The sequence below is a fragment of the Canis aureus genome, chromosome 20, assembly GCF_053574225.1.
Source record: "Canis aureus isolate CA01 chromosome 20, VMU_Caureus_v.1.0, whole genome shotgun sequence".
NCBI lineage: Eukaryota > Metazoa > Chordata > Mammalia > Carnivora > Canidae > Canis > Canis aureus.
The window spans coordinates 55,232,178-55,247,304 of NC_135630.1; the positions used below are offsets into that span (position 1 = coordinate 55,232,178).

Here is a 15,127-nt window from a genome sequence, read left to right on the forward strand (position 1 = left end):
CAGTACTGGGGGTTGGGATGTGAATATCTGGATTCGAGGGACACAAAATTCAGTCCATGATACAGATATAACTGAGTTTGTATAAATGAATTACAATACTGTTTGGAATGGTATCTTTGACAGAGCACTCCTTCAATAAATGATAGCTACTAATTGTTAAGATGAACATCCTTGTAATAATTTTGAATTTTGAGAAGTCCAAACTAGGAAAGTGAAAACTTGTTAACATAAATGTCCAAAAATGGAAAGTTGAAAGAAAAAATTCCAAAAAGAAAACACTGAGTATTTTGAATCATGGTACATTCTAATAGTAGAGATATTTATCTGTCCCACTGCCTCTTAAAATAATTACCCAATATTGTGCATTTACATGTAAATGCGTCAAGTATTTGTATATCCATGTGTCAAGTCCAGGAAGGAAACTGAGAAGCCTCCTGAGACCTGAGCTCTGCTCCTAGGTTAGCCTAGCCCACACTGCTTGCCCTGTGGTTGACTTGCTACACGTCAACTCACTCTTGTGCTCTTCAAATATTCCAGACAGTAGTACTTTCCAGTATAAATTTAGGTCTGCTTAGCTTGGAATAAGACTTAGTAGAATATGGTGCTTCAATAAACTGCTTCTGGGACCCAGATTCCCATTGTGAGGCCAGCCCCTGTTCTCATTCTCACTTGACAAAAATCTAAACACCAGGCTGGTTCCCCTCTTGTTCTCCCTCCATCCTGATTTCCCATTTTCACATCAAAGATAAATGACTTGCCTTTCTACACTCCTCCATCAAAAAAGAAAAAAAAAAAGCTATTCTAATACAACCTAAAATCAAGCCTGAAAAATCATGAAAGTTATGTCCAGTCTCTGACATGTAAACAGCTTAGAAGTTGTCACTCTCATCCCTGCAACTGAAAGCTAAGCAAAGCGCAAATCAATAACATTTTCTAGATCCATCAGACAGCTGAGGTCATAGGGTAAACTCAAGCCCTGAAAACTGGAGAGACAAGTGAAGGCAAAGAACCATAGCTTAACATAAACAGCAGTTGCTAGAGCCAGAAACTGATAGAAAAACAGAAGTTGTAACTGACCAATTGCTACAGATTGAGTACAAACACCTAAGAGGAAAGATGATTTGCTGTTGTTTTGTGAGGAGGAACATTTTTTGAGGTTTACTTCCAGGAACATCTCCCTGTTTTCATTGACAAGATGTGAGAAAACTTTTCATAATTCCAGAAGGGAGTATGTTGGAGGGGGGAGAATTAACCATTTTTAAGGTATTTCCAGAACATTCTGTTTTCTGCCTGCTTTCAAGGTTAAGTACTTTACCAAAGCCTAACCAACCAATGGAAGGAAAATACCCAACTCCATATACCTCTAGCCATCTTCCTACCCAGATATGCATAAAACTAAAGGCCTATTTACTGCTACCCCTACTAACCTACTACATCATGTCCAGCTTTCAATAAAAATATAATGCATGTTAAAAGGCAACATAAAAATAAAAGATAAAAGTCTGATAAAAGATAAAGTCTGAAGACACAGGACAAGTAACAGAAGAAGACTGAGATATGGAGAGATTTTGGAAATTTGTTGCCCAGAATTTAAAATAATCATGGCTAATATGATAAGGATTCTAAGGGAATAGTGAAAAATGTGCAAAAAACAGGTAGACAATATAAATAGAGAAATGAAAACTCCAAGAGAAAGAATCAAATAGCCCTCTGATTTTCAACAATCTACCATGTATCTAGGGAAAGATTTATTTTTCTTTTTTTTCTTTTTTTTTTTCCCTATTTGAGCCTAGTGGTAACTCTCATTTGCAGGCTTTTCCTGGTTTTAGAAAATTTGTAGCTATAATTTACTGAATTTGGGTTGCTGACGTTTCTAGAATTTTTATTGTAGAATAACAGAGGAGAGGGAGCTGCACGGAGGAAGGGTCCCAGAAACCTGCAGGGGAATGCCCCCAGATGTCCTTGACTGAGGGCTGGACAGGGCAGGTATATAGTACAATCTCTATGAATTCTAACAGGGAGCAGTCCCTGAGAACACAGTTTTCCTAGGACTGGGGAAGTTCTCCAAACATGGAGCTTTTAGTTATAAAACTGGGACAGTCCTGGACAAACCAGGATGAATTTGATCATCCTAACTGGAAAATATAAAGTTGAAGAGAGATATGAGAACATGGGCAATGTTGGAAGATATTGCTGTTCTGGGGCAGGTAGAATGGAGACGTCAAACCAAGAAAATTTAGTTAAGATCCAAAAAGTACATAAACCAGAAGTAAAGATAAAAATCTATGTCAAGGGCTGTGTTACAGAACTAAAGACAAAATTATACTGACAAATTCTAACACAATCTTAAAACCTATCATGACAGGATCAAAGTGAGGGAGCAATTTACATAATTTCCAAAAAAATATTCAGTGCCTATTAAAGGAAGAGAATATATTCCAGATTCAAAGTAACAAAATAGCCACACTGTCAAGAACACAACTTTTGGGGCACCTGTGGCTCACTGGTTGAGTGTCTGCCTTCAGCTTGGGTCATTATCCTGGGGTCCTGGGATTGAGTCCCACATGGGGCTCCCCGCATGGAGCCTGCTTCTCCCTCTGCCTGTGTCTCTGCCTCTTTCTCTGTGTGTCTCATGAATAAGTAAATAAAATCTTAAAAAAAAAAAAAGAACACAAGTTTTAAAGTACTAGAATATAAATGAGCAGGAAATCATGATCCATAACCAAGGGAAACATTACTTAATTAAAAAAGACTTCATGGTGACATAGATGTAAATTAACAGACAAGGACATCAAAGCAAGTTACTATAAACTTTATTTTTTTTTCCATCTTTCACTACTCACATTTTGTACCAGATAATTCTCTGTTGTAGTGGCTTTCCTGTGCATTACAGGATGTTCAGCATCATCTGTGGCCTGTACCCACCAGATACCAGTAACAATTCTCTCATCCAGGTTGTGATAACCCAAAATTTCTCAGACATTACCAAATACCCCTAGAGAGGGGAAATATCCCCCCCCGCCCCTGGTTAAGAACCATTGCTATACACTGGAAAAGAGAGAGATTACCAGGACATATAAATAAGTGTAAAAAAAAATGAACTGCAAAATAAAATGAATAGAATGTTTATTTCTTTGTAAGAAAAAATGTATGCATGTATGTGTTTGTGTATATATATGTACACACACACACACACACACACTAGAATATACTAGAAACATAAACCAAAACTAATTATAATGGTTATTTTATAAAGGGAACGGGAACAAATTATAGGAGACCAGGATAGAAGTGAGACTTCTCTGAATATAACTTGCTGCATAATTTTTTATTTATTTTTTAAAATATTTTATTTATTTATTCATGAGAGATACAGAGAGAGTTAGAGACATAGGCAAAGGGAGAAGCAGGCTCCATGCAGGGAGCCCGATGCGGGGCTCAATCCCAGGATCCCAGGATCATGATGTGAGCCAAAGGCAGACGCTCAACCACTGAGCCACCCAGGCATCCCTGAATATAACTTCTGCATAGTTTAAACATAGGAAATATAAGTATTTACATTTTCAAAAATAAAATTATACAAAAAGAAAAAATACCTAATATTTTTTAATGAAAATAAATGTAATCATACCAGAAAAAAATTGTTCAAGTGATTTTATAGCATAGTACTTTGACTATACATGCTTAGATGAATATAGGTCCTAAGTAAAAATGGAGCTATGGAAGAAAACTGTAAAGTTTATCCTCTAATTATAATTATTATCAGTAGCATTTTCAAACTAACTTATAATACTATAGGATAACAGAAGTCTTGACTTGGAAAAATGGCAAAAAAAAAAAAAGTAAATAAATAAAATCATTAACTATTTAACTCAACTTATCTTTTACAAACTTTGTTTCAAAATACCTGATAACTTCTAGTTGAAGATGGGAGGTTTTAATCATAGAATTCTAGCTAATTAATGAGGGAGAAATTATAGAATTATAAAATCCATATTTTGCAATTCTAGTAAAATAATTATTTCAGTTAATGATTATAAACAGAGAAACTATTGGATGAAAAGCTGATAAAGAATTTTAGTAAGAAAACCAGTCTTAAATAATTAAACCCAAAGCTTAAACCTCTGACATTAACTTCCATTTATAGAGTATATAAAGACCAAAAAAAAAAAAAAAAAAGTTGAATGATACCAAGGATTTAAACAGATAAATCCAAAATGTAAAATATTCCACAGAAGAACTAACTCTTCTGGAGCAATCAATATCAGGATAGAAAAGAAAGACTGATTTTACCGATTAATGGATATTTTAAGAGACCAAAGAACCAAAAATAATATGTGGTTACTAGTTGGATCGTAACTCAAGGAAACTGTCAAAAGACATTTTTGAGATAGGTAGAGTAATTCAATTCTATACTATTGGATGATCCTAAAGCTTTACTTATTCTTTTTGTTGTTATTATGTCTGTATAAAATGCCCCTATTTCAAACAGGAACACCCTTGAACATATACAGAAAAATGGCTTAATTCTGGGATTAGTTTTAAAATATGACAACAAAGGATAAAAAAGAAAGACAGATGAAGTAAATACTGTAAAATCTTGATAAATGCTGAATCTGGATGATGAAAACATGGATTAGTTGTAGTAATCTTATTACTTTCATTTATTTGTGAAAATGGTAACATAATAAAGATTAAGAATATTGTTTCAGACATAGAAAAACATTTGACAAAATTCAATGACCTTTCATACAAAAATTCTCAACAAAGTAGGCATAGAAAGAACATACGTCCACATGATAAGGGCCATATGTGGTGCCAGCCATTCTGACAAGTGTGAGGTGACATCTTATTGTGATATTGATTTGCATTTCCATAATGATTATTTGAACATCTTTTTATGTGTCTGTTGGCATACACTAATTCTACTTCTAGATATCTATCTGAAGAAAACAAAAACACTAACTTGAAAAGATATATGCACCCCTATGCTTATCACAACATATTTTACAATAGCCAATACATGGAACCAACTTAAGTGTACATCAATGAATTAGTGTGGAAAAGAGTGTGTGGGGTGTGTGTGTGTGGGGGGGGTATAATAGAATATTACTCAGCCATAAAAATAAAGGAATGAAACCTTGTCATTGACAATAACATGGATGGGACCTGGAAGGTATAATGCTGAAATAAGTCAGAATGGAAAGGCAAATACCATTATGATTTTACTTATATATGTAATCTAAAAACAAAACAAATGAACAAACAAAACAAAGACAGACTCATAAAGACAAAGAACAAAATGATAGTTTCTAGAGTGTGGGGATTGGGAGAATGGGTAAAATAGGTGAAAAGGATTAGGAGGTACAGACTTCCACTTACAAAGGAAGTCTTGGAGATGTAAAAAAGCACACAGATACAGTTAATAATATTGTAATAACTCTGTATGGTGACAGATGGTAACTAGACTTAATGTAGTGTGCATCTCATAATGTACATAAATATTGAATAACTATGTTGTGCACCTGAAACTAATATAACGTTATATTGTATTTCAGGACACTTGGGTGGCTCAGTTGGTTAAGCATCTATCTGCCTTTGATTCAGGTCATGATCCCGGGGTCCTTGGATGGAGCCCCATATTGGGCTCCCTGCTCAGCAGGGGGTCTTCTTCTCCCTCTGCCTCTGTCCCTTCCCACCCCACTTGTGATCTCTCTCTCTCTCAAATAAGTAAATAAATAAATAATATTTTAAAAATACATTTCAAATATACTTCAATTAAAGATAAAGAAAAAGGGGCGCCTGGGTGCCTCAGTCAGTTGAGCATCTGCCTTTGGCTCAGGTCATGATCCCAGGGTCCTGGGATGGAGCCTAAAATCAGGATCCCTTTACAGAAGGGAGTCTGCTTCTCCCTCTGCCCCTTACCCCACTTGTGTTTTCTCTCTCTCTCAAATAACAAATACCTTTATAAAAAAAAGATAAATAAATATATTTTAAATAAAAAATAAAGGCCACATATGACAAGTCCACAGCTAACATCATACTCAATAGTGAAAAGCTGATTTTTTTTACTTTAAGATCAGAAACAAAACAAGGGTTCCCAGTCTCATTAGTCTTATTCAACATTATACTGGAAGTCCTAGTCAGAGCAATGGGCAAATAAAAAGAAATAAATGGCGTCCAAATCATAAAGAAAAAACGTTTTATTGTCTCTCTTTGCAAATGACATGATCTTATTTATAGAAAACCCCAAAGACTCCTCCCCCACGCACATACAACAATGTAGAATAAATGAATTCAGTAAAGTTGCAGGATATAAAATCAGTAGACAAAAATCAGTTGCATTTCTATATACCAACAAGGAACTATCTGAAAAAGAACTTAAGAAAACTATCCCATTTACAATAGCAACAGAACGAATAAAATATTTAGGACTAAACTGAATACCAAGGAAGTGAAAGACCTGCACCCTGGAAATTACAAGACATTGATGAAAGAAACTGAAGTAGACATGAATAAATTGAAAGATATTCCATGATCATGGAGTCAAAGATTTAATATTGTAAAAATGATCATACTATCTAAAACAATCTACGGATTCACTGCAATCCTTATCAAAATTTCAATGACATTCAAGTTAACTTGAAATAGATTAAAGACTTATATGCAAGACCTGAAATCATAAAACTCCTAGAAGAAATCTTAGAGGAAAAGCTCTCTGACAGTGGTCTTGTCAAAGATTTTCTGGATATGGTACCCAAATGCAAAGGTAACAAAGGTAAAAATCAACAAGTGGGATTGCATCAAACTGCAAAGCTTCTGCACAATAAAGGAAACAGGCAACAAAATGAAAAGTCAAACTATGCAATGGGAAAAAATGTAAAACATATATCTAATAAATATATTTAAATTTTAATTACCCTAAATATACTTTAAAAAAAAAAAAACTTCTACAACTTAACAGCAAAAAAAAAAAAATCAATCCAATTTAAAACGGGCATAGGACCGGACATTTTTTCAAAGAAGGCATATAAACAGTCAACAAAAAGATAAAAAGGGGCTTAACATCACTAGTTATCAGAAAAACACAAATTAAAACCATAGTAAGAGGGACGCCTGGGTGGTTCAGTGGTTGAGCATCTGCCTTCAGATCAGGGCATGACCCCAGGGTCCCAGGATCGAGTCCCACATCGGGCTCCCTTCATGGAGCCTGCTTCTCCTTCTGCTTGTGTCTCTACCTCTCTGTGGCTCTCGTGAATAAATTTTTTAAAATCATTAAAAAAAAACACCGTGACATATTGCCTCTTATCTATTAGAGCAACTGTTACCAAAAAGCCAAGAGTAACAAGTGTTGGTGAAGATGTGGTAAAAAGAAAGTGATTGTGCACTGCTCACAGGAATGTAAATTGATATAGTCATTATGGAAAGTATATGAAGATTCCTTGATAAACTAAAAATAGAACTATCATACAATCCAGCAATTCTGGATTTATATTCAAAGAAAATGAAATCAGTATCTTGAATAGATATTTGCTCTCCCATGCTCATTGTAGCATTATTCACGATAGGTAAGATATGACAACAACCTACGTGTCCATCAACAAATGAATAAAGGAAATGTGAAGAGAAAGTGTGTATATGATATATATATTATATACACACATGCTATAAATGTACATACAACGTAATATTATTCAGTTATAAAAAAAGAAGGAACATCTGTTGCTTTTCACAACATGGATATTGTGAAAATACAGACACAGAAAAACAAGCAAGACAAGCACTATATAATCTCACCTACCTATGGCATCTTAAAAAAGTTAAACTCATAGAACCAGAGAGTAGACAGTGATTGATTGCCAAGGGCTGGGGGGCTGGGGGGCTGGGAGCCAGGGAAAGACGGGGAAATGCTGGTCAAAGGGTACAAACGTTCAGTTATAAGGTTCTGAAGATCTAATGTACAACATCAGTAATGATAGCTAATAATTACCATAAATTACCCCATATTTGAAATTTGCTACAAGGGTAGATATTAAGTGTTCATCATACACACACTCACATACACATTTGCGCACATACGCATAGAGGTAAATGAGGAGATGGATGTATAATTAACCTGATTGTGGTAATCATTTCACAGTGTGTGCATATATTAAATCATCACATTGTACACCTTAAGTAAAATCACATACAACCTAAAAAAAATTAAAAAACATAAAAAATGTTTTCAAGGAATATTTGACAACATGGCAAATGATAATGTTATAAGAAGGTATTACACATGGCTCCAATTTTATTATTTTTTCTCTGCGGGGGGCGGTAATTATAAATTATTTTTCTTTAAACTTTTTAAAATGTTTTTAGACATATATTTATGATTACAAGAATGAATATATTTTAAAAGTAATATTCATAAAACCATGTTAAGCCCTGTACTGACACAGCTTTTACATCTTTGTCTGCTGTGCCACACCTTTGATTATTTTAGCTAAGATTAACTTGTCACCTTCCCATTAACAGAGCTGTCAGAAATTTCACCTTTGATATTACCTACTCTGGTATTTCAACATGTCTGATTATCATCATTATTAATCATTATAATTCTGTAGAATTTAATGATTTTAAGTCATAATACAGTTCAATCAGCAAACATTTACTCTGTGTCTAGTATTTGCCAGACACTGTTCTAGGCACAAGGGCATAAAATACTAAAAAATGGAGACTGTGCTCTAATAGAGCTCAGAATCTCAGACTACTAAAGAACGAAGAGAATGACATGTCCTCCAAGGTAACTAATAGCAAGGCCACCTCCTGAAAATATCTTCAGTCCTCCAAGATATCCAATTACGAAGACTAATCATATGAAACTCCAACATCCAACAATTTGGCCTAGAAAGTGTCATCTTCATATGTTTCAACCCAATAGTTCTCTAAGACTTGTATTACAGAGATGAAACAGACGTTTGAGGCCATTTGTTTAATTCTCTTAAAGATGATGAAACTATAGACCAAAAGAGATGATTATTTGCTCAGAGTCAGAAAGCAAGTGAAGGATCCCTGGGTGGCGCAGCGGTTTAGCGCCTGCCTTTGGCTCAGGGCGCGATCCTGGAGACCTGGAATCGAATCCCACGTCGGGCTCCCGGTGCATGGAGCCTGCTTCTCCCTCTGCCTGTGTCTCTGCCCCTCTCTCTCTCTCTGTGTGACTATCATAAATAAATAAAAAATTAAAAAAAAAAAAAAAGAAAGCAAGTGAGTCAGGGGTAGAAAGCAGACGAACTAAATGAAAGGCCTCCTCTCTCCAGTTACTGGTAGTATAAAGGAAGAACGAGATCCAGACTAAATATCATATATTCTAAAATTGCCATAGCTTATAAAAACCATTAGTCTCCCACACTTCCCATGCATACAGTATAGACAGACTGACACTTGGATCTAGTACTGAGAACTAAGGAAAAAGAAATTGGATAACAACCAAACATGTGTGTGTGTGTGTGTGTGTGTGTGTGTGTGTTTGTGTGTGTGTGTTTTAATCAAATTGCCCCACAGGCTGCTGGAAAACATATTTTGCAAACGCCGACAGTATGCCTGTCATCCACTTCCTCGTGGTTCATATAAGTCACATACGAAAGCAGAAATCAAGAGCCACCGAATGTCAATTGATTAAGCTGGTAATTTTAATGTTTCTCTTTGAGTAGTTGCACCCACAGTGGCTCCAAACTCTGAAATTTGTAAATAAATTCAGCAGATATAGCCACTCTAATATAAGCCATGGTGCTCGGTGGGAGAGAATATTAACCTTTGCCTGTGGGAGCGACGGGAAACTGAAGAGCGAGCCAGACTGTCTCTTTTTTTGAGAAAGGTTGGGTAGCCAACAACTACAGATCCATACTGCATCTGTTTTCAATTTTTAAAGCATGTTTCTAAGTTATATTCTTATAATATTAACATAATTAATTTTAAAGAGTAGCTTTAGTTTGCCTCAACAAATCCTCTTTCAAACATCCTAAGCAAAGATGCTTTCCACTTAGAAAGTTTAAGCCTCTTTTTACTGAACAACTAAGTAGCTGATCAATTAATTAATTCAACAACAGTATATCCAGTAGCAAAAGGAGCAAGTATGAAGTGGAGCGTTGGCAATGAGGAACTGAATCAAAGAGATACAGATCCCTGCTTGGGACCCACACACAACTTGGGCTACACTGATCACAGCAATGTTTAGAATATGTTGGTTTTCATTCTTTTTTTATTATTTTTTATTTTTTTGGTTTTCATTCTTATAAGAAAGGTTTGAAGCCCGGTAGATGCTAATGCCTAGATTACAATACGGATTCAAAGGGACACGTGCACCCTGGTGTTTATAGCAGCATTATCAACAGTAGCCAAATTATGGGAAGAGCAGCATTATCAACAGTAGCATAATGTCCACTGACTGGTGAATGGATAAAGAAGACGTAGTATATAATGAAATATTACTCAGCCATCAAAAATAATGAGATCTTGCCATGGGTGGAGCTGGAGTGTGTTATGTTAAGCAAAACAAGTCAGTCAGAGAAAGACAAATGCCATATGATTTCACTCGTATGTGGAATTTAAGGAAAAAAAAGTGAAAATAGAAGAAGATGAGAAACAAAGGAAAGGAAAGCAAAAGATAAGAGACTCTTAACTGTAGGGAACAAACTGAGGGTTGCGGAAGGGGAGGTGGGTGGGGGATGAGCTAAATGGGTGATGGGTATTAAGGAGGTCACTTGTGATGAGTACTGTCATCTGTAAGTGATGCATCACCGCATTCTACTCCTGAAACCAGTGTTACAGCACATGTTAACTAGAATTCAAATAAAAACCTTAAACAACAAAACAAAAAAAGTATTACGTCATTCTTCTCTCAAGTATCCTACAGTGATAAGTATAATTAATAATATTGACTCATTTTAGGAATAAGCAAGCAAGTAAAGAACAGCGAGCTCCTGGCAAAGTCAGCAGAATAAAGAAATCCTAAAACCCAGGCATACGACATTGACTTGATTAAACACATGGGCTTGTCTCCTTCATTCTAGTTCCATTTTGTCTGTATTTTCCTGATGGTCTACGATCAACATTCATGTAATTGTAAAATGATTTTAAAAAGTAACTTATTCTCTAGATATAATGGTGTATGTTAGAAACTGACAAAATGAAAATTCTGTGTTATAATGTACCAGGAAAAACACCAAATTTAGTAGTCAGAAGGTCAGGGTTACAGCATTCATTTAAATACTGAATTTGCTCAAATCTATAATATTTTCTAAGTGTCAGTCTTCTTATACATTAAAAATAGAAACAGTAGTACCTACTTTGAGTCATGCCAGTGGTCATAACATGTCTTGTAGTTCAAATAATTGACAAAGTGTCAATTTGCATACATTATTATAAACAAAGCATGATTTTGAATATATATCTTAGGACAGCATAAAGTTAATGCTTTAACTCACACTGAAAGTATTTTTCCTTTTACTTCTAAGCTCATAATTATTATATTTTAATAGGTATATTTGATTTTACTTATATTGATTTAAATCATGTTTCATTTTGCCCCCATACTGTTTTTTAAAATTTTGTAGGATACTGCCTATCTTTTGTGGGTTTTTTACACAATTTTCAAGTAATATTGTGTTGTATGGCCTTTCTGGGCTGCTGGAACCATTGTAGCGCATGGCAGTGGGACAGGGTGTGGTGCCAAGGGCCAGAGCCTGGTGAGGTTGGGGTGAGGAGGCTTCTGTGGACTGGCCTGGGTTGATGTGAGCTTTTAAAGGCCCTGGGTGGAAGCACTGGGACTGAAGCTCTGCTTCTCTGCATCAGGGCCCTTGGGGAGTGGGGTCTAAGCGCTTCATCTGCAGAACCGCGGGTCTTGGGGAGGGCGGATGGTGGTGGAAACCAGCCCCAAGATGTTAACACACCTCTGAGGTGATGCTGCCCCTTGGTCTGGGTACAATCATTGGAATTGTCTGGAGCAAGTTTAAATACTTGTCACGAAAGCTGCTGGGCTTCTTCACTTCGCATCCAGCTGCATCCGGGCCTGAGGCAGTGGCCACTTGACACCAGGAGCCCCTTTGGATCTTGAGCAGAGAAGCAAGGCCTGGGGGAGGGGGGTTGGGAGCTGATGCTGAGTGCCTGCACCATCCACTCTGTCTTCACTATTCAGAACATATAACTAAAATATTTAAAGAAACTGATTTTAAATGCAAATTAAAGGGCAAATGTTCTCAAAAAAAAAAAAAATGCCCCCTAACAAAGTCTTTACCTGTACCTTCTTATTTCCATTCTCCTCTTCTTTATCTATGTCTTCAAGGAAATTTTTCCGGAAGAATACCTGGATTGTACAATTCCTGAGTCTTGTATGACAATGCCTTTCCCATGGGATCCCTGGGTGGCTCAGCGGTTTAGCACTGCCTTCAGCCCAGGGTGTGATCCTGGGTCCTGGGATCCAGTCCCACATCGGGCTCCCCGCATGGGGCCTGCTTCTCCCCTCTGCCTGAGTCTCTACCTCTCCTCTCTCTCTGTGTCTCTCTCATGAATAAATAAAATTAAAAAAAAAAAAAAGAAATTGCCTTTCCCTTGCTTTGATATGTCATTTATATGCTACAGAGATAAAGAATTCTCGGTGTACCATCTCTCCCCCTATTGACTTTGTGGATTTTCTTTCTTTTTCTGAGCCGTTATCAATTTTTATTCTCATGATTGGTGATGCCAATCATCTTTCCTGCGGATTCAAATCCTTAATAAATCCTTTCTCTAAAAATTCAAATACTTAGTACATCTCCTTTAGGATTACTTTCACTAGTATAGTTTTCTTAGGCTTTCTTATGATTTTCATCGTTGGTCATTTACAGCACTGATCACGATTACTGAAGTATTTCTGCTCTTTATTATTCTAATAAGCTTTAGGGCTCTGCCAAGTAATTATTTTTCTCCTAAATTATTTCCTTGCATCTTATATCTCATTTAATTGCTTATATTCTTTAGATGTGATTATGACTCCGTACTTTGTAATTTCAAATTGATTTCAGTTTCCTATAGTAAATTATCTAAATTATTCTTTCTCTATTTCTATCACACTATTTCCATACTCTTTTTATATTTTCTCTGTAAACTACTGCCATAGGCTGCACGCTATTCTTCAATATTACTATTGTTACTACTACTATTATTACTACTGCCACTACTATTACTACTACTATTATTTTATTCTTTATTAGTATAAGTTCAAATTAATATAATTCTTCTAGGTTGCAATGGCCAACCTATCAGCAATCTTAAAATCGTTCAGTAATTTCATAGATTTCTTTTTTACATGCTTAATGTATTATTCATATTAAGTATGTGCTTCTTGCTTATATTTGACAAATATTAATACAAAGCAAATTTATACCATAAAACAATAAAAATAGAAAATTTTAATTATCTTTTTTGTTTACTGTTGTTAATGTCATTCTTTTGGCTGGAGTTACTGGGGTTTTTTGTTTGTTTGTTTGTTTTTGTTTATTTTTTTTACAGTGTCTAACACTCCCCAAACACAACAGTAAAAGTAAGTGGGATATAGGTCCTCTACAAAAAGGTTTGTCATCCAAAAGATTTTGTAATCAAGTTCAGGGGCAGTTTTGTTTGTATAAAAAAGTTATTTTTTGTTGTTGTTTGTGAAACACTTAATGTCCAATTCAAAAATTTCCCTAAACCTTAGAATATTTTTGATATTTCATTTAGGATTTTGAAACAAAGTTAAATTATTCCCATGGTCCAGAAAAACCCCTAAATAATAACAGAACACTGGGTGTCTGGGTGGCTCATTTGGATAAGCATCCATCTCTTGATATCAGCTCAGATCTTGATCTCACGGTGCTGAGTTCAAGCCCTGAGTTGGGCTCCATGCTGGGTGTGGAACCTGCTTAAAAACAAACACCAAAACCAGAATGCTGTAATTGTGTGTTGATGAGTCCCATGTCCCCAGAAACTTAATTTTATTTCATTATGACTTAACATTAGTACTGAGACAGGCTTCTTGAAGCAATAAAGGATGTCACAGTTATGGGAACCTGAAAGTGCAAGTGGGAATGGGACCATTTTTGCAAGCTAACACCCCCCCCAACACACAAACCAGGAAAAAAAAAAGGGTCCTCTAAAAACTCTGGAAACAAAACAATCCAATGGGTTGGTGGTGCTGTTACCGGCAATTTCTTCTCATTGCCTAAGACATAAAATAAAATTTTGGAACATTAGCATCATATAACCACATGAGGGTGCTCTCTCCCCAAATATGTGTCTGCAAAGTGAGAGGCCTCAGCTAGGAAAGAAAATTATTTTGTTGTGTGTCCTTCCACATACATTTTGGAAGACATGATGAAAGAATTTGCTAGAATAAATATGTGTAATGAGGAAAAAAACACTAAAAAGTCTAGACCTAAACACAAACGGACTTTTACTCTATTACATATCTATGTAGTATAAACCAGGCATACAAAAGGACACCTTTGATTTAAAAATACGGGTGTACATAAAGGTTTAGAGTGTTAGGTAAAGCGTGGTCCATAGACCATCTATACCATGCGGTAGAGGGAGGCCAAGGGTTCATTAAATAAGCATGTCTCTATGTTATCCTGACCTGAAGACTCAGACTATCTGGATGTAAGGCCCAGGGATCTGTATTTATATTTTTTTCTTTCTGTAATTAAAGTTTCAGAAACCCTGGTATGGAGTCACTTAAAAATAATTACTATTGTAAACAGTGACATATATATGAATATTTAAATCTAATAGGCTAGATGCTTCTTTGACAACTGTGTTATCAACTTTTGGAAGCAGTTCATTCACAAGGGAATTTTATCTGGAATACAACTGAAAATTCTCACCCAACCATCTCTCAAGTTTCACAGCAATAATAAATACAACACCTGCTCTCTGAAACAATAGACAATATGAACTTTCACTCATCTTGCCAGATCATTGATTTATTTTTTCCTTCTCGTTCCTTTTGACCTACTTCGGTAAATAAAAGATAACCTCATGTGTCGACATATAAACTTCATACCGGTTAGGTTTAATTCATGCTTGTCACTTCCAGAAAACTGCCTGAATATGAAAAACCTTAAGAAATAAC

General features: G+C 35.7%; 1 long non-coding RNA gene across 1 annotated transcript in view; it reads right to left on the reverse strand.

The window, feature by feature from the left end:
* Positions 1 to 7,850: 7,850 nt before the first annotated feature.
* Positions 7,851 to 15,127, reverse strand: part of LOC144291826 (uncharacterized) — a 109,702-nt gene continuing 102,425 nt past the window's right edge. The window contains exon 3 of the long non-coding RNA XR_013359392.1: positions 7,851 to 9,203. This is a non-coding gene — a long non-coding RNA (uncharacterized LOC144291826). The remainder of the gene's footprint in view (positions 9,204 to 15,127) is intronic.